Raw genomic sequence first — 21,735 nt, 5'->3', positions numbered from 1 at the left:
GCACAGCATTGTTTACCGCCGGTATTTAGAGTTCAAAAAATACCTTCTAACGATACTCCTAACGCGTGTATTTCACACGCGGAATCCTGCCCGTGTTAGACAGTCTTCCATAGAGATCAATGGAAAAGCAAACAAACAAGCTTTTTTCATCTAACACTCGATCTCGCGAGAAATACGCACAGCTCGGTCATATGACGCATAACACATCATGCACAACAATAACACGCCGCAAATGTCACAACAACAATCACTAAACAAAGCACAGAAGCATTACACATTCAGAAGCGGGGGGAATTTTATTTAAATAAAATGCAGGGAATATGCATATACTTTAAGATGCGGAAATACGGAAAATAACAAGGAAAAAAAATATAATCATACACTAGCAAAATACTCGCATTCAATACTACTATATATTAGGACAAACATACATATACAACACTTCACTAATACCACACCATCGCAAATTAACATTTAAACATAATACTATTGGACAATGTAATAGAAAACGACCACTATGACATCATCGCATTCTACACATTCCACAAATAATAACTCCAAATGAGCATGCGCAAATTCACACACCTAATACACATTGCACAAATAAGAAGTAAGAATAAAGCACACCTGAACACAATTTACAATGCAAACCGGTACATCATTAAACATTTACACAGGGTATATAAGCACCACACAAGAATGGCTTCTCTCACTGTGTTGCTGGTGTGTTTTTGGAGATTGGAGCTTAGAGATTTGGTGCATTATTGTGAGTCAGTTAGTGGTAGTGGGAGTTAGAGAGTTAGTGGTAGTGTGAGTTAGAGAGTTAGTGCTAGTGTGAGTTAGAGAGTTAGTGGTAGTGTGAGTTAGAGAGTTAGTGCTAGTGTGAGTTAGAGAGTTAGTGGTAGTGTGAGTTACAGAGTTAGTGATAGTGTGAGTTAGAGAGTTAGTGGTAGTGTGAGTTAGAGAGTTAGTGGTAGTGTGAGTTAGAGAGTTAGTGCTAGTGTGAGTTAGAGAGTTAGTGGTAGTGTGAGTTAGAGAGTTAGTGCTAGTGTGAGTTAGAGAGTTAGTGGTAGTGTGAGTTACAGAGTTAGTGCTAGTGTGAGTTAGAGAGTTAGTGCTAGTGTGAGTTAGAGAGTTAGTGGTAGTGTGAGTTACAGAGTTAGTGCTAGTGTGAGTTAGTGAACGACAGTTGGTTTGGGTGAGTGTGCGAGTGCTTTTTCTGTACACTTAACACATTTACACGCAAACACATTCAATACATACATACACTTATCAATAACACTACATACACTCCATACCCCATACCCTCTCATACTACACTCCATACCCCATTCCCTTTACTCCCATTCCCTTTCATCCCATTTACTCTTATCCCATACCCCATCCCCATCCCCTAGTAACATTTAGTTTACATATCCTCCTTTTAGTCTTCTTCTTCTTCATTTTGTTCATTTAAATACTCCTTACCCTCTTTTATTTATATCCCTTTCACACTTTATGCACTTATTTTGGTCTTATTAGTTCTTTATTTTGACCCCCTTTCATTTGATCACACTCACTTTTGGGTTGCTTATTTGGGGTTTAGTTTAGGGAAGAGATAGAGGGCAGGCAGGGGAGAGGTAGAGGGGGGAGGAAAGGGAGGGGGAGAGGAACAGGACAGGAAGGGGGGCAGGAAGGTAGCCAGGAAGCGGGGGTGGAAGCGGTGGGTGGACCCAGCCACTTGGTTCAAGATGAACAAGTGGCTGGGCCCAGTGGCGGACAGAGTAGGGCTTCACAGTCCGGGAAACAGAGGGCATCGTCACAGGGGAAGGCCAAGGCGACTAGGGAGGCGAGGTTTTCGATGGAGGAGAAGGAGGCCCTCGTAGAAGCCTATATGGCCAGGTATAGGAGGCTGCAGCATCAGAAGACCACCCCGACTGAGAAGAGGAAGCTCTGGCATTAGATAAGGAATGCAGTCAATGCAGTGGGTGGCCGGAACAGAGATATGGACTCTATTAAACATCGATACCGGGACTGCAAGATGGATCTTAAGAAAAAGTTAAGCCGGGAGGCCCGACATGCGGCAGGAACCGGTGGCGGCCCTGCACTGGAAATCGAGTACTGCTGATGGGAGGAAATGTTGCGTCCCAGCATCTCCGAAGTGGATATATTCGGTATTGGAGGAATTGATACCGGGAACCTGCAATTCTCATCTGACGGTAAGCTCATTTAAGAATAAACTAACATATGAATGTATTTCAAGGGACACTATGCGCAAACCTTTCCTTTCATGATTAAGGTAGAGAATACAATTTTAAACAACATTCCTATTTACTTATATTACCTAATTTGATTCATTCTTTAGATATACTTTAATGAAGAAATATCCATGCACACGGTGAACCAATCACAAGAGGCAGCTATATTCAGCTACCAGTCAGCAGCTTCTAAGCATATCTAGATATGGTTTTCAGCAAATAATATCCAGAGAATTAAGCTAATTAGATAAGAAAAGTACATTAGAAAGTTGATTATAATTGTATGCTTCTAAATCATGAAAGATAAAACATTGGGTTTCATGTCCCTTTAAGGATCAATTACTTTGCGGTTACATTAGTATCTAGGCTATAGGTTAGGTGTGCATTTAAACAGACTGAAAACAAACGCTAAAACATTCAGATTGACCACAGATATCACAAACACGGTTTAGAAAATGCGGAAATCGTATTGATTGTTAGATTTCAAAGTGGATTAATGAGGCTTCATTTGTAATTGTATCGTAAGCTAAGTAATTTAAAGCTTTATTTTGAAATATGCTAATATATACATTTATTTCTTTTTCAAATATACAGAGTCTGGGGAGGAGGCAGCACAGCAACTACAGGCTCCTCCTTTTCCCCGGGATGAGAGTGGTGGGGATGAATCTCCACCTCGGAGGGAAGAGGCCCCCCTTGACAAAGAGGCCCCCTTTGACGAAGAGGCCCCCTTTGACGAAGACGCCCTCCTTGACGAAGAGGCCCCGGAAGCAGAGGAAGAGGCCGCGGAAGCAGAGGCCCCTCAAGGACCAGCAGGCCGCCGTGCACCAGCAGGCCGCCGTGCACAGGCACCCCGCCGTGCACAACAAGAGGAAATAGCGGAGGTGCGGGTTCTACATTGACCAGATGCGTAACTCCCGGATACAAAATATAGAAGGCAAAACTAGAATTATTGAAGGACAAAACAAAATAATTGAAGGACAAACACAAATCATTGAAGGACAAACACAAATCATACACCTCCTTACTCGAATAGAAGAAGACCTAAACAGAACCTTTACACTCCAACAAGAGATGTTTAATTTCTTCCGGGAGGTGCATGCTTGTCTGCCTCCTGCTGGTCTGCCTCCTGCTGGTCTGCCTCCTGCTCCTGGGCCTCCTGCTGCTGGGCCTCCTGCTGCCGGGCCATCTTCTCCTGCCGGGCCATCTTCTCCTGCCGGGCCATCTTCTCCTGCCGGCCCATCTTCTCCTGCCGGCCCATCTTCTCCTGCCGGCCCATCTTCTCCTGCCGGCCCATCTCCTCCTCCTCACCTTGGTCGTCCCAGTACTCTTCCTTCCACTCTTCCCACAACATCTCCAATGAGAACTCGTCGGAGTCGGCAGTTGACCCTCCCAGAGCCTCAGCCCCGTGGGAAGAGGGGAAGGAAGAGGAAGTAAGTATTTGTTTTCATGTTTAATTATTTTTTATGTAATGTGTAATGGATAGGTATGTGATGATGTGGTTTTCATACACTTGTGGATCACACTCTGTATATAATCTACTTCTATGGGACCGGGTCCATGGAGGCAGATTGTTTGCAGAGTGTGGGTTATAAGTGTGTGAAAACCACATCACATACCTATCCTTGTTCATGATATTGATTGGTTTCTGTGATGTGATGTCCAAACTGTTTCCCGAATCGCTAACAAAATGACCATTACAGTTATCCATGATGGCATATTACTGTTTGAATGCCAATAACACAGCTTAAAGGGACAGTCAGAACATTACTGATTACAAAGAAAACACTGTATTACGCATTATCAAGTTGGAAACAACAAAACATGGAGAAATACGTGTGACTTATGTGCTTACCCTTGGATCTATGCCTATGAAAAATTACCACTTATTTGTTGTTCTGACATAACAACATTTTAGACATCAATGATCAATACATGGTAAATATGCTGTATGAGCTCAAGGTTTTAGATATACAAATGAGATCCAAATGCCCTCTAGTGGTCAAATTGCATAATGATTACATGCACTCTTCAAGCTCTAAGAAATGAGCACACGAACCTCATAGGTTTAGCTAGCAAATTAAAATAAACACAGACAAATGATTAATTGGTGAGAAACCTTTGATATCATTGATATTCCAAAATTGACTTTTTTAATAATGCTAAACATTATTTGTTTTATAAACTGTCCCTTTAACAAAATTACATATGCTAACATATAATATATGCAGATTGTTGTTATATCTACATGTACTTGTTCAAACAATAAATATTGAAAACAGATTTATATTGACATGTTAAATAAAGTCTATTTTCTTAAAGAGACATTATTGTGTTAATTTTTTTAAAGAAAGACATTTGTTTTAACAATGAATATGGTTTAAAGTCCTTTTAGGAGTGGGGGGGGGGGAAATATGCTAACAATAATATATTTGGAGATTAACCAATGTGGAACTCATACATGATACAAAAATCAACATTTGCATTAAAGGGACAGTATACTATCTTTTTAACAGAACTGCATGTAATAGACACTACTAGAAACAACAAGATTAACATATACTGATATCAAAATCAATATTAAAAAGCTTTAAACACTTTCAAAGAAAATAGGGTTATCTCTATTGAAAATATAGATGAACCCCCATCACAACCGTAAAACAAGACAATACCCCATCATTAAAATATGAAAAGACCCTTTACACAAACAGGAGAAAGCTGGAGATGGTACTCACATGAAACTTTGAGGCTTGGCGAGGAGTCTGAAAATTACTTCAATTTTATTTGAACAGAAGCAAAATGAGACGTGTATTTGGTAAACAATGGACTATATAATTAGAGACCAAATAAAATATTTTGGTTTTTAATGTGAGTGTCTAATGAACCTTTAATAAAATATACGACGAAATTACATTTAGAAGAAGTCGGCATCATATATTTAGCATATGATAAAGATAAATGCATATTGATTACTTTATTCTAACACAATAGCGCATATTTATGAATTAGATATCTTTAACATTAAACACAACAGTCATTTTTCATAAAAAGGAACATATTGTTGACAAACATATTAAACAACATGGACTATAGAGATTTGCACTTGCCTCGAAATATCTTATGCATGAAAACATTTATTCAACCAGACATCCAGCAAAAGAGAATGTGGTGGTCTTTATCAGCTATGGGTCAACAATGTAACATGATGCAAAAAATCCATATTCGCCATGTTTTTAAACTTGTCTTCTCATTCACAAACGTGTTTAACGTGCACAAACAAATATTGCGGGAATACGTAATACAATCAGACGTTTTTTTACCTTTGCATGTGACGTCTTAATTAACATGGCGCTTCCTTGATCACGTAAGAACGCAATCCAATAAAAGGCGTATTCTTGATCACGTAAGAACACAAACCAAAAAAAGGCGCATCCTTGATCGCGTAAAAACGTCACTCAATACAAGGAATCATTGGACAGCCTGGCAGGTGACGTCTTAAGCAACATGGCGCATCCGAGATCGCTGAAAAACCGCATCCAATACAAGGACTCAGTTGACAGCTTGGCATATCAATAAGAAACGTATTTATATTTTAGTAACTAGTATGTGTCTAGATTGCTATCTAGGAATGTCACGAAATCATGAATCATCTTTTCGGACTTGACTGTCCCTTTAACTATAGCTATGGTGTATATCTTTAACATTTAAAAGATACACATGAGAAATACATATGCCATTGATGTTTTAAGATATGTTTAGATTGTTTTGGAATAACAATAATGACACATGTATTGATCAAACGTGTCATTTATTCAAGTTGAAATATGGTCAGCCTACCTATAGCTATATATGGGAAGAGAAGTATTTTTTTAAAATATTTGGAAATACATATTCCTCATCTAAAATATGCGCATTACACACAGAGATTGATTTGGTTACACTACTACAATAAGATAGAATTGAAAATGAAATACATGTGCTGTCAACATTACAATAAGATTGTTTATTAATAAGATTATATGTCCTTGTTCATGTAAAAAGGACAAAAACGCTTTAGAAATGGAAATCCATTCATTAACAATTGTGCTCAGCATCACTTAAAGGGACATGATTTTTATTTGTAAAAAGAGGATACACAGAGACAATACTATTTCAATAAAATGAACACTTTACAGGGATTATATCATTGTATCAATCCTCAGATCATTTGTTAAAGGTGCATCAATTCATGCAGAGTTTATAAATACACACATGGATGTGAAATTTGAAATATACATATATATACACAAATAACAATCTATATATACATATATAAAAAAATTACTATGCTAATCATAATCATGCAATGATAAAGCTTTTCTAAAAATATATAAAGAAAAATAATAAAATTACATTGGAGATGTTAATCTTAAAGTCATTTACAATTGTATTACATATATGATTCAGGAAACACCATTATTTTTGGTAAGGTCCCTTTAAGGATCAACCAGATAAACTAGAGATTTCAATCAATGACATGAATAAGGAGGACAAAGAATCGTGCAATGACATTTCTTTTATTAGGATGTCAGAAAACATCAACAACGTTTATAAATAATCTTGTAAAGATCAGGAAAATTGGAGCCATATGACAAGGTAACAGAGTGCATCACAGTCCATGAAGAGAGTTGCCAAGGGCCAGCATAGCCCCATTGGAGACATATGACAAGGTAACAGAGTGCATCACAGTCCATGAAGAGAGTTGCCAAGGGCCAGCATAGCCCCATTGGAGACATATGACAAGGTAACAGAGTGCATCACAGTCCATGAAGAGAGTTGCCAAGGGCCAGCATAGCCCCATTGGAGCCATATGACAAGGTAACAGAGTGCATCACAGTCCATGAAGAGAGTTGCCAAGGGCCAGCATAGCCCCATTGGAGCCATATGACAAGGTAACAGAGTGCATCACAGTCCATGAAGAGAGTTGCCAAGGGCCAGCATAGCCCCATTGGAGACATATGACAAGGTAACAGAGTGCATCACAGTCCATGAAGAGAGTTGCCAAGGGCCAGCATAGCCCCATTGGAGCCATATGACAAGGTAAAAGAGTGCAACAGGCACAACAATAAACAGAAAAAAAGGCCAAATGGCAACCATAAAAACAAACATCAACACGTGGACGGAGGATTCTTATCTGCGCCCTTGGAGCATCTCCAGATCCTCCACTTACTGGTCATCCCCTTCATCGTCCTGTGCCTGTCCAGCTACAGATTCAAGCATTGAGTTCCACCGCCTCATCTGACGGAGAGTCAAATGCTGAACCTGTAGCTGGGCCTGCATGGTGTCGGCCATCCCTCTCAGGACAGCTGCGTTCCTCAACACGGCCTGCTCCACGCGTGCTAGACCTTCTAGCGTGAGCCATGTTGAGTCACAGCCTAAAATAAAGAAAAAATCAAATATTAATGATAATTACACAACAGACAAAATAAAAAGCAAAGATACATTGTCATCATAAAGACAAATAATTCTTTAAATTAATTTGTTGACATTGATTATTTACACATGAAATATGTTATTCAGACAGACCTAAACCATTAAATGGACATTTTAATCCAACATGTTGTCCCCTTTAATTGGTTTTTGATGATCCACTTTTACAGCTTGAGTGTCTAAAATCTTGTAAAAGGATTTACATTGTACTTACATTAGCAATTTAAAGATTTTTGTTATACTGTGGTAGGCACACCTATCCTTAAACATTTTGGCGTTGAGGACAAGCTGTGTAAACATAGCAACCAGAAGAAATTACATTCCCACTGGGTTATACAAGAGATAATGTATGAACATTTGTACATAAATTGTTGGATCCAAATAGTGGTGATTGGTATATGTAGTGAAATCAAATTAAAGGGACAGTAAACCTAAATATTTTAGTTACTGATTCAGATAGAGCATGACATTAAAAATAATTATTAATTTACTTGTATTCTTTAAATGTTAGAATTCTCTAGCTATATTTTAAATGCAAGAATTTAAGTTTATAGGGCAGGCCATTTTTGGTTATCAACTTTGGTTGTCCCTGCTGATTGATGGAAACATTCATCCAACAATAAAGAAATGATGTCCATATTTTTTTAGAATAAAAAAAAATATAGGCATTTCTTTGTTTCAATAAAGATAGCAAGAGAATGAAGAATAATTGATTAGAGTAGTAAATTATAAATTTGATTAACATTGCATGCTCTATTTGAATCACAATAGAAACAATTTGCCTTCAGTGTACCTTTAAGTATCTTATAATGTTGATTTTGAATGATACTTACAGCTGTGCCTGGGAAGGACAATCCGACACCCAGGACAATGAAGGTTGAGACAGGGGGGAGGGATGGGATTGGGTTGGGGAGGGATGGGCTGCTGCTCTGGGGTAGCCCGTACAGCTGGGGAGTGGTGAGTTGGGGGCTGGGCAGCTGGGGTAGCTGTACGGGCCAAAAGACGGGGAGAGCAGCGAAGGGGGACGAAGGGGCGTTTTTTGGGAGGGATATGACTGGACAAATGGGAAGGGCCGGGAGGGTCTGGGGTCTGTGGAGGGGCAGGGGGCTGGGCAGGGGGCTGGGCAGGGGACTGGGCAGGGGCCTGGGCAGGGACCTGGGACTGGGCAGGGGAGGAACAATGATGACCAGAAGCGGAGGATCCATCTGAAATAAATATTATAAATATATTAACATCTCATACATCATGAAATCAAATCAATGCATTTCAACTTGATTATGTTTGCAATATACTTAGAAGTGTGTTTGAATTTCTAAACAATGATGACATGAGGATATGGTATGCATATAGGCACTCAGATGAATATCAATGACTGTCTGTACAATTATAAAATTATTATTGTGGTTGGGCCTAGAATATGCATGTGACATCATGATGGCATGAATTTCAAATCAAAATATTTAAACAAATCCAATCATATCTTCATGCTGCCTGATATATAAAGGGGGCAGTAGTGTATTTGAACAGACAAATAATATTCCTTTTTAAAGTGCAAAAGCTGTAGACTTTAAATGTCTTCAATAAAATGATTTCAAATAAAGCAACATGTTGGAAACATGTTAGATATATTTCACATACCATCAGACTTCAAGGGAGCCTCTTCCTCCTCCGTCCCACATGTTAAATCAATCTCTGTAAAACATAACATGTTGTGTACACGTTAAGATCAGATATTATAACATATGTTACTGTTGCTCAAAGACACACATCAATGTTGCATTAAAGATATACACACCCAAAGTTATGATTTAGATCATTTTGATGGAGCATACAAATGACATTAGATTTGTTATTCTCAATGATTCTGATTTTCAATTTATTGTTTGTATTAATTTTAAAATCAGAAAAGCATAGTACATAGAACATTTAAGATTTCTCATGTGTGTAGCACTTGATGATTGTTGTCAAAAATGAACATGGAAACAAACATATGCTATACATCTTCTGAATAACAAAGGTGTAGACTAAGAAAGTTTTAATTATTAATCTTTCAATATTCAAATAAAATTAATATATAATCAGAGGAGTAAATTATATGTTTGTTTCAAATGTTATGCTTCATCAGAATCATGCTCATAATATTGATTACCAATACACCTTCAATGACATATAAATGAGTCAATGGACTTACTAGAACACCGCAAAGGCAGCTCTGTGTCAGTGCTGGATTCCTCTGGGCTCCCCACACCAACTCTCACTATGAATGATATAGATATATATTAGTGAACACATTTGGGATAGCACTAAATCACATCTGTATCGATTTATAAGAATAATCAACTTGAAAATGTGAAGAATAGAGCAGTCATTATAAAAAAAAAATGCTTGATTGAATCAAGGGGATTCTGTAAAAAATGACGTATTGAACATATGTTTAATTTCTGACTATATTAGACATCAAACTCATCTCATACGATGCTATTGCATATCTAAATATACCCATTGATCAATGTTCTTAAAAGAATACACACAAACCACATTTTGAATAACAGCTGTTGACAAATATAAACAAAGACATGTGGCACATCGAGCCATTTGTGCAATGTACAGTAATCTTGTTTAGGACACAACACATATTGATCACAATACCAAACCAAATTGATTAGTACAAATATGTAATCATGGTGCTGTTAGAGTATGCTTATATCTAGAAAGTAACTCCAACAGTGAATATGTGAATTATATATCAATATTGTCTAATCCAAAGAATGGAAGGATTAATGAATCTATTGTTTATTAAAGGGACACTGACATGATTTATTTCAATCATTGATTTCACTGTTCAAACTGTTACAAATGATTTAACATTGACTCCTATTATAATTTTAATGTTGCTACATTTTAATCTTAAAGGCAGATAAGCAATATTGGATTCAATAAATATTGTTTGTTGAAGGTATCCACCAATCATCAATAAAAACCCAGGTTGGTCAACCAAAATTGAGCTGCAGATAAACGTACATTCTTGATTTTAAAATACATTTAGCAATAAAAACCCAGGTTGGTCAACCAAAATTGAGCTGCAGATAAACGTACATTCTTGATTTTAAAATACATTTAGCAATAGAATATTTCACATATGATTATAGTATTATATTTAAATGTTGCTTAATATTGCATGCTCTATCTGATTGACAACATTAATATTTTTAGCTCAGTGTCCCTTTAATATAAAAATATATTGATTTGACAATGTTGGTGTTAATGAATTCTCTACTCCATATGCTGATGTAATGAATGGGATTGAGCATGCAATTCCAATCTAATATGTTATTTAAGGATATCCTAAGAATTATTTAATTTTCATCTATTAAAGGGACATGAAGCTCTAAATGTGTAATTGTATACTTTTTGAAACTATGTACTACTGTTATCTGAACACATGATTTTAACTTTTGACCCAATGTCAATTTATGCATAAAAAAACAGCCAGATAATACCAGTAATGCATTGTTTAACCTAAACCAAAATCAATATGTTTTTAGAAGAACTAAAACAATAGACTGAACCAATGTAGCTCATAAAATGTTTAAACAAAAAAATAAAATCACGTTTAAAAATCATTCAATGTAAAATTTAGTTGGCATGTCCCTTAAATGACGTGATCAATTTCAAAAATGGAATCTATATTTTTAAAATCAAAACATATGCAAAAGTGTGTGATTTTTAAAAAAAATTATACAAATAAGATTAAGCAATACACAAGGGAAGAATATAAATTGGACATTCAAAGAATCTTACATTAAAATTAAGATATCCAGAATAGATGGGATATCTTAAATTCGATAAAAATTCAGAGTAGTCTTACAATGTAATCCTATGTTTTTTGTTTTTTTTTAATCTTATTTGTAAATATTTTAATAATCCATTTGCAGATACATATAAATATTGAACAATGTGGATTTAGTATGTAATGTTCTGTCCATGTTTCTAAGACAAATGTCAATTAAAATGAGACATACCATACTGTGACAAGCCCTGGCTTGAGGATCCAGCACCAACATCCAGATCTGTAATATATTAAATGAGGATTGGATATCATTAATACAAATCATGCCATGTTTAAAATCTTTACATTATTAGCAAATCAATTAAAAACTATTAATCTTTTGGTAGTCCCATGAGTTAATTGTTTCCTCAATTAAATTCATGATAAATATATCCTGTACTCTTATTTTCAATCAGTTGTGTTGTTTACTGTAGCTTTAATTTTTTTTGGGGTTATTTCATTCTCATCAATTGATGGGCATATGTTATTATTTATTTGGATTCTGCTTTTTTTAATTTTATTATGTATAATATTGAAAATAAGAATACTGTATTCTTCACATATATAATAATTCACATTTCATTTTGACCAACATGTATAAAGCAATGCCACTTACAGCAAACCCATGTTAACGTGTATGCGCAATTCTAATTTTCGTGATCATTGCGCAATGATTCCAAGCGGAATTACGCATCCGTCATTTGACCAACATGTATAAAGCAATGCCACTTACAGCAAACCCATGTTAACGTGTATGCGCAATTCTAATTTTCGCGATCATTGCGCAATGATTCCAAGCGGAATTACGCATCCGTCATTTGACCAACATGTATAAAGCAATGCCACTTACAGCAAACCCATGTTAACGTGTATGCGCAATTCTAATTTTCGCGATCATTGCGCAATGATTCCAAGCGGAATTACGCATCCGTCATTTGACCAACATGTATAAAGCAATGCCACTTACAGCAAACCCATGTTAACGTGTATGCGCAATTCAATTTTCGCTCTGTGACGCATATTCTGTAGAGCGCAAGAAACATCATTCCTATTTCATGTGTCACTAATCTAAAATCAGATATCTAAACATCATATGTAGTGTATGTTGTGAGATCTGTATAGGTTTAGTATCTGACTATATACACATTTTTTAAATTTCTAATCAAATATTAAGATATTATATGAAGTTGGATAGTTACCTGGTTCAGATTCTCTTTCATCTCCTCCCAGGCCACCGGACGGAGAAGCAGCTGCCCTGGCCCCCGCGTCAGGACTTTCAGATCCCGCAGCTGGGAGAGAAGAAGAGGAGGCCAAGGATGGCGAGGATCTAAATCTTTTGGGGACCTGGAGAGTGAGGAGCTTGCATAAAGTCACCTCATAAGGGAGTAGGTATAGTTTCCACGGGGCCTTTCTTTGGCCCCCTCTTTTACGGGCTTGTACCCACTCCCTTATGAGGTTGACTTTTTTTGACAAGCGCCACCTCATATCATGATTTGATCCTGGCTCCTCTGGACGCCACACACCAATTTCACCGCATTGGTGATAGACTCCCAGAGGGCCTTCTTAACAGGCGCATCTGTCGACCTCCTCTTGTTCCCAAACAGCTGGGGATAAAAGTCCTTGACGGCGTGGACCAGTGCAGCGCTCTCCTGCTTGGTAAACCTGGGAGGTGACATGCCTGCTGGGTTTTCCAAAAAATATATTATAATAATATATACTGCCTGCAGGCATTAGAGAACTGACAAAGATGGCAACGTGTAATGGACTTTTATATGGTGAAGTAAACATGAGATGCACCATGGGACAAGTTATCTGTACATCTGATTGGATAAAAGTTTGAAATATTGTTAGAATGTCTGTGAGACCATCCTGACTCAAGTTGTGTTTGTGTGATGAACTCTGATTGGCCGTTCCTTAATGTTTCATATCTTAGTAACTTCCTTACACATACCTCCTGGTGGTGCTGTTACTTCATTTTTCATGTAGACTTATTTGTAACTCATTAGCCTGTCATGCGGATGTGTGACGCAGATTTAATATACGTGATCCATAAAATATTAATGTTTAAATTCTCTTTAAAATCTAATACTGTCATTATTAAATGTTGTATACATTTTTCGGTTTAATAACGGTCTGTTTCTTTAATACAAATACACATTTAATATTGTATGTCTTTATTGTTCATAAAATCAATTTGTTGACTTATTGTGAAGTATTGACATTGCTCTATTAAATGTATTTATAATGCACATTGGCCTAGATTTGGAGTTCGGCGGTAAAAGGGCTGTTAACGCTCCGCGGGTTTTTTTCTGGCCGCACCATAAATTTAACTCTGGTATCGAGAGTCCAAAAAAATGCTGCGTTAGGCTCCAAAAAAGGAGCGTAGAGCATTTTTACCGCAAATGCAACTCTCGATACCAGAGTTGCTTACGGACGCGGCCAGCCTCAAAAACGTGCTCGTGCACGATTCTCCCATAGGAAACAATGGGGCTGTTTGAGCTGAAAAAAAACCTAACACCTGCAAAAAAGCCGCGTTCAGCTCCTAACGCAGCCCCATTGTTTCCTATGGGGAAACACTTCCTACGTCTGCACCTAACACTCTAACATGTACCCCGAGTCTAAACACCCCTAACCTTACACTTATTAACCCCTAATCTGCCGCCCCCGCTATCGCTGACCCCTGCATTACACTTTTAACCCCTACTCTGCCGCTCCGTAAACCGCCGCCACCTACGTTATCCCTATGTACCCCTAATCTGCTGCCCTAACATCGCCGACCCCTATGTTATATTTATTAACCCCTAATCTGCCCCCCACAACGTCGCCGACACCTACCTACACTTATTAACCCCTAATCTGCCGAGCGGACCTGAGCGCTACTATAATAAATGTATTAACCCCTAATCCGCCTCACTAACCCTATCATAAATAGTATTAACCCCTAATCTGCCCTCCCTAACATCGCCGACACCTACCTTCAATTATTAACCCCTAATCTGCCGACCGGAGCTCACCGCTATTCTAATAAATGGATTAACCCCTAAAGCTAAGTCTAACCCTAACACTAACACCCCCCTAACTTAAATATAATTTACATCTAACGAAATAAATTAACTCTTATTAAATAACTTATTCCTATTTAAAGCTAAATACTTACCTGTAAAATAAATCCTAATATAGCTACAATATAAATTACATTTATATTATAGCTATTTTAGGATTAATATTTATTTTACAGGCAACTTTGTAATTATTTTAACCAGGTACAATAGCTATTAAATAGTTAAGAACTATTTAATAGTTACCTAGTTAAAATAATTACAAATTGACCTGTAAAATAAATCCTAACCTAAGTTATAATTAAACCTAACACTACCCTATCAATAAAATAATTAAATAAACTACCTACAATTACCTACAATTAACCTAACACTACACTATCAATACATTAAATAAACACAATTGCTACAAATAAATACAATTAAATAAACTATCTAAAGTACAAAAAATAAAAAAGAACTAAGTTACAGAAAATAAAAAAATATTTACAAACATAAGAAAAATATTACAACAATTTTAAACTAATTACACCTACTCTAAGCCCCCTAATAAAATAACAAAGCCCCCCAAAATAAAAAATTCCCTACCCTATTCTAAAATACAAAAATTACAAGCTCTTTTACCTTACCAGCCCTGAACAGGGCCCTTTGCGGGGCATGCCCCAAGAAGTTCAGCTCTTTTGCCTGTAAAAAAAAACATACAATACCCCCCCCCCCAACATTACAACCCACCACCCACATACCCCTAATCTAACCCAAACCCCCCTTAAATAAACCTAACACTAAGCCCCTGAAGATCTTCCTACCTTGTCTTCACCTCACCAGGTATCACCGATCCGTCCTGGCTCCAAGATCTTCATCCAACCCAAGCGGGGGTTGGCGATCCATAATCCGGTGCTCCAAAGTCTTCCTCCTATCCGGCAAGAAGAGGACATCCGGACCGGCAAACATCTTCTCCAAGCGGCATCTTCTATGTTCTTCCATCCGATGACGACCGGCTCCATCTTGAAGACCTCCAGCGCGGATCCATCCTCTTCTTCCGACGACTAGACGACGAATGACGGTTCCTTTAAGGGACGTCATCCAAGATGGCGTCCCTCGAATTCCGATTGGCTGATAGGATTCTATCAGCCAATCGGAATTAAGGTAGGAATTTTCTGATTGGCTGATGGAATCAGCCAATCAGAATCAAGTTCAATCCGATTGGCCGATCCCATCAGCCAATCAGATTGAGCTCGCATTCTATTGGCTGATCGGAACAGCCAATAGAATGCGAGCTCAATCTGATTGGCTGATTGGATCAGCCAATCGGATTGAACTTGATTCTGATTGGCTGATTCCATCAGCCAATCAGAAAATTCCTACCTTAATTCCGATTGGCTGATAGAATCCTATCAGCCAATCGGAATTCGAGGGACGCCATCTTGGATGACGTCCCTTAAAGGAACCGTCATTCGTCGTCTAGTCGTCGGAAGAAGAGGATGGATCCGCGCTGGAGGTCTTCAAGATGGAGCCGGTCGTCATCGGATGGAAGAACATAGAAGATGCCGCTTGGAGAAGATGTTTGCCGGTCCGGATGTCCTCTTCTTGCCGGATAGGAGGAAGACTTTGGAGCACCGGATTATGGATCGCCAACCCCCGCTTGGGTTGGATGAAGATCTTGGAGCCAGGACGGATCGGTGATACCTGGTGAGGTGAAGACAAGGTAGGAAGATCTTCAGGGGCTTAGTGTTAGGTTTATTTAAGGGGGGTTTGGGTTAGATTAGGGGTATGTGGGTGGTGGGTTGTAATGTTGGGGGGGGGGTATTGTATGTTTTTTTTTTACAGGCAAAAGAGCTGAACTTCTTGGGGCATGCCCCGCAAAGGGCCCTGTTCAGGGCTGGTAAGGTAAAAGAGCTTGTAATTTTTGTATTTTAGAATAGGGTAGGGAATTTTTTATTTTGGGGGGCTTTGTTATTTTATTAGGGGGCTTAGAGTAGGTGTAATTAGTTTAAAATTGTTGTAATATTTTTCTTATGTTTGTAAATATTTTTTTATTTTCTGTAACTTAGTTCTTTTTTATTTTTTGTACTTTAGATAGTTTATTTAATTGTATTTATTTGTAGCAATTGTGTTTATTTAATGTATTGATAGTGTAGTGTTAGGTTAATTGTAGGTAATTGTAGGTAGTTTATTTAATTATTTTATTGATAGGGTAGTGTTAGGTTTAATTATAACTTAGGTTAGGATTTATTTTACAGGTCAATTTGTAATTATTTTAACTAGGTAACTATTAAATAGTTCTTAACTATTTAATAGCTATTGTACCTGGTTAAAATAATTACAAAGTTGCCTGTAAAATAAATATTAATCCTAAAATAGCTATAATATAAATGTAATTTATATTGTAGCTATATTAGGATTTATTTTACAGGTAAGTATTTAGCTTTAAATAGGAATAAGTTATTTAATAAGAGTTAATTTATTTCGTTAGATGTAAATTATATTTAAGTTAGGGGGGTGTTAGTGTTAGGGTTAGACTTAGCTTTAGGGGTTAATCCATTTATTAGAATAGCGGTGAGCTCCGGTCGGCAGATTAGGGGTTAATAATTGAAGGTAGGTGTCGGCGATGTTAGGGAGGGCAGATTAGGGGTTAATACTATTTATGATAGGGTTAGTGAGGCGGATTAGGGGTTAATACATTTATTATAGTAGCGCTCAGGTCCGCTCGGCAGATTAGGGGTTAATAAGTGTAGGTAGGTGTCGGCGACGTTGTGGGGGGCAGATTAGGGGTTAATAAATATAACATAGGGGTCGGCGATGTTAGGGGCAGCAGATTAGGGGTACATAGGGATAACGTAGGTGGCGGCGATTTGCGGTCGGAAGATTAGGGGTTAATTATTTTAAGTAGCTTGCGGCGACGTTGTGGGGGGCAAGTTAGGGGTTAATAAATATAATATAGGGGTCGGCGGTGTTAGGGGCAGCAGATTAGGGGTACATAAGTATAACGTAGGTGGCGGTCGGCAGATTAGGGGTTAAAAATTTTAATCGAGTGGCGGCGATGTGGGGGGACCTCGGTTTAGGGGTACATAGGTAGTTTATGGGTGTTAGTGTACTTTAGGGTACAGTAGTTAAGAGCTTTATAAACCGGCGTTAGCCAGAAAGCTCTTAACTCCTGCTTTTTTTCTGCGGCTGGAATCTTGTCGTTAGAGCTCTAACGCTCACTGCAGAAACGACTCTAAATACCGGCGTTAGGAAGATCCCATTGAAAAGATAGGATACGCAAATGGCGTAGGGGGATCTGCGGTATGGAAAAGTCGCGGCTGAAAAGTGAGCGTTAGACCCTTACCTACATGACTCTAAATACCGGCGGTAGCCTAAAACCAGCGTTAGGAGCCTCTAACGCTGGTTTTCACGGCTACCGCCGAACTCTAAATCTAGGTCTTAGGCCTAGATTTGGAGTTCGGCGGTAAAAGGGCTGTTAACGCTCCGCGGGTTTTTTTCTGGCCGCACCATAAAATTAACTCTGGTATCGAGAGTCCAAAAAAATGCTGCGTTAGGCTCCAAAAAAGGAGCGTAGAGCATTTTTACCGCAAATGCAACTCTCGATACCAGAGTTGCTTACGGACGCGGCCAGCCTCAAAAACGTGCTCGTGCACGATTCTCCCATAGGAAACAATGGGGCTGTTTGAGCTGAAAAAAAACCTAACACCTGCAAAAAAGCCGCGTTCAGCTCCTAACGCAGCCCCATTGTTTCCTATGGGGAAACACTTCCTACGTCTGCACCTAACACCCTAACATGTACCCCGAGTCTAAACACCCCTAACCTTACACTTATTAACCCCTATTCTGCCGCCCCCGCTATCGCTGACCCCTGCATTACATTTTTAACCCCTAATCTGCCGCTCCGTAAACCGCCGCCACCTACGTTATCCCTATGTACCCCTAATCTGCTGCCCTAACATCGCCGACCCCTATGTTATATTTATTAACCCCTAATCTGCCCCCCACAACGTCGCCGACACCTACCTACACTTATTAACCCCTAATCTGCCGAGCGGACCTGAGCGCTACTATAATAAATGTATTAACCCCTAATCCGCCTCACTAACCCTATCATAAATAGTATTAACCCCTAATCTGCCCTCCCTAACATCGCCGACACCTAACTTCAATTATTAACCCCTAATCTGCCGACCGGAGCTCACCGCTATTCTAATAAATGTATTAACCCCTAAAGCTAAGTCTAACCCTAACACTAACACCCCCCTAACTTAAATATAATTTACATCTAACGAAATAAATTAACTCTTATTAAATAACTTATTCCTATTTAAAGCTAAATACTTACCTGTAAAATAAATCATAATATAGCTACAATATAAATTACATTTATATTATAGCTATTTTAGGATTAATATTTATTTTACAGGCAACTTTGTAATTATTTTAACCAGGTACAATAGCTATTAAATAGTTAAGAACTATTTAATAGTTACCTAGTTAAAATAATAACAAATTTACCTGTAAAATAAATCCTAACCTAAGATATAATTAAACCTAACACTACCCTATCAATAAAATAATTAAATAAACTACCTACAATTACCTACAATTAACCTAACACTACACTATCAATACATTAAATAAACACAATTGCTACAAATAAATACAATTAAATAAACTATCTAAAGTACAAAAAATAAAAAAGAACTAAGTTACAGAAAATAAAAAAATATTTACAAACATAAGAAAAATATTACAACAATTTTAAACTAATTACACCTACTCTAAGCCCCCTAATAAAATAACAAAGCCCCCCAAAATAAAAAATTCCCTACCCTATTCTAAAATACAAAAATTACAAGTTCTTTTACCTTACCAGCCCTGAACAGGGCCCTTTGCGGGGCATGCCCCAAGAAGTTCAGCTCTTTTGCCTGTAAAAAAAAACATACAATACCCCCCCCCCAACATTACAACCCACCACCCACATACCCCTAATCTAACCCAAACCCCCCTTAAATAAACCTAACACTAAGCCCCTGAAGATCTTCCTACCTTGTCTTCACCTCACCAGGTATCACCGATCCGTCCTGGCTCCAAGATCTTCATCCAACCCAAGCGGGGGTTGGCGATCCATAATCCGGTGCTCCAAAGTCTTCCTCCTATCCGGCAAGAAGAGGACATCCGGACCGGCAAACATCTTCTCCAAGCGGCATCTTCTATGTTCTTCCATCCGATGACGACCGGCTCCATCTTGAAGACCTCCAGCGCGGATCCATCCTCTTCTTCCGACGACTAGACGACGAATGACGGTTCCTTTAAGGGACGTCATCCAAGATGGCGTCCCTCGAATTCCGATTGGCTGATAGGATTCTATCAGCCAATCGGAATTAAGGTAGGAATTTTCTGATTGGCTGATGGAATCAGCCAATCAGAATCAAGTTCAATCCGATTGGCCGATCCCATCAGCCAATCAGATTGAGCTCGCATTCTATTGGCTGATCGGAACAGCCAATAGAATGCGAGCTCAATCTGATTGGCTGATTGGATCAGCCAATCGGATTGAACTTGATTCTGATTGGCTGATTCCATCAGCCAATCAGAAAATTCCTACCTTAATTCCGATTGGCTGATAGAATCCTATCAGCCAATCGGAATTCGAGGGACGCCATCTTGGATGACGTCCCTTAAAGGAACCGTCATTCGTCGTCTAGTCGTCGGAAGAAGAGGATGGATCCGCGCTGGAGGTCTTCAAGATGGAGCCGGTCGTCATCGGATGGAAGAACATAGAAGATGCCGCTTGGAGAAGATGTTTGCCGGTCCGGATGTCCTCTTCTTGCCGGATAGGAGGAAGACTTTGGAGCACCGGATTATGGATCGCCAACCCCCGCTTGGGTTGGATGAAGATCTTGGAGCCAGGACGGATCGGTGATACCTGGTGAGGTGAAGACAAGGTAGGAAGATCTTCAGGGGCTTAGTGTTAGGTTTATTTAAGGGGGGTTTGGGTTAGATTAGGGGTATGTGGGTGGTGGGTTGTAATGTTGGGGGGGGGGTATTGTATGTTTTTTTTTACAGGCAAAAGAGCTGAACTTCTTGGGGCATGCCCCGCAAAGGGCCCTGTTCAGGGCTGGTAAGGTAAAAGAGCTTGTAATTTTTGTATTTTAGAATAGGGTAGGGAATTTTTTATTTTGGGGGTCTTTGTTATTTTATTAGGGGGCTTAGAGTAGGTGTAATTAGTTTAAAATTGTTGTAATATTTTTCTTATGTTTGTAAATATTTTTTTATTTTCTGTAACTTAGTTCTTTTTTATTTTTTGTACTTTAGATAGTTTATTTAATTGAATTTATTTGTAGCAATTGTGTTTATTTAATTTATTGATAGTGTAGTGTTAGGTTAATTGTAGGTAATTGTAGGTAGTTTATTTAATTATTTTATTGATAGGGTAGTGTTAGGTTTAATTATAACTTAGGTTAGGATTTATTTTACAGGTAAATTTGTTATTATTTTAACTAGGTAACTATTAAATAGTTCTTAACTATTTAATAGCTATTGTACCTGGTTAAAATAATTACAAAGTTGCCTGTAAAATAAATATTAATCCTAAAATAGCTATAATATAAATGTAATTTATATTGTAGCTATATTATGATTTATTTTACAGGTAAGTATTTAGCTTTAAATAGGAATAAGTTATTTAATAAGAGTTAATTTATTTCGTTAGATGTAAATTATATTTAAGTTAGGGGGGTGTTAGTGTTAGGGTTAGACTTAGCTTTAGGGGTTAATCCATTTATTAGAATAGCGGTGAGCTCCGGTCGGCAGATTAGGGGTTAATAATTGAAGGTAGGTGTCGGCGATGTTAGGGAGGGCAGATTAGGGGTTAATACTATTTATGATAGGGTTAGTGAGGCGGATTAGGGGTTAATACATTTATTATAGTAGCGCTCAGGTCCGCTCGGCAGATTAGGGGTTAATAAGTGTAGGTAGGTGTCGGCGACGTTGTGGGGGGCAGATTAGGGGTTAATAAATATAACATAGGGGTCGGCGATGTTAGGGGCAGCAGATTAGGGGTACATAGGGATAACGTAGGTGGCGGCGATTTGCGGTCGGAAGATTAGGGGTTAATTATTTTAAGTAGCTTGCGGCGACGTTGTGGGGGGCA

The sequence above is a fragment of the Bombina bombina genome, chromosome 7, assembly GCF_027579735.1.
Source record: "Bombina bombina isolate aBomBom1 chromosome 7, aBomBom1.pri, whole genome shotgun sequence".
NCBI lineage: Eukaryota > Metazoa > Chordata > Amphibia > Anura > Bombinatoridae > Bombina > Bombina bombina.
The sequence above is the reverse complement of the archived record's forward strand: the minus strand, read 5'-3'. Positions refer to the sequence as shown.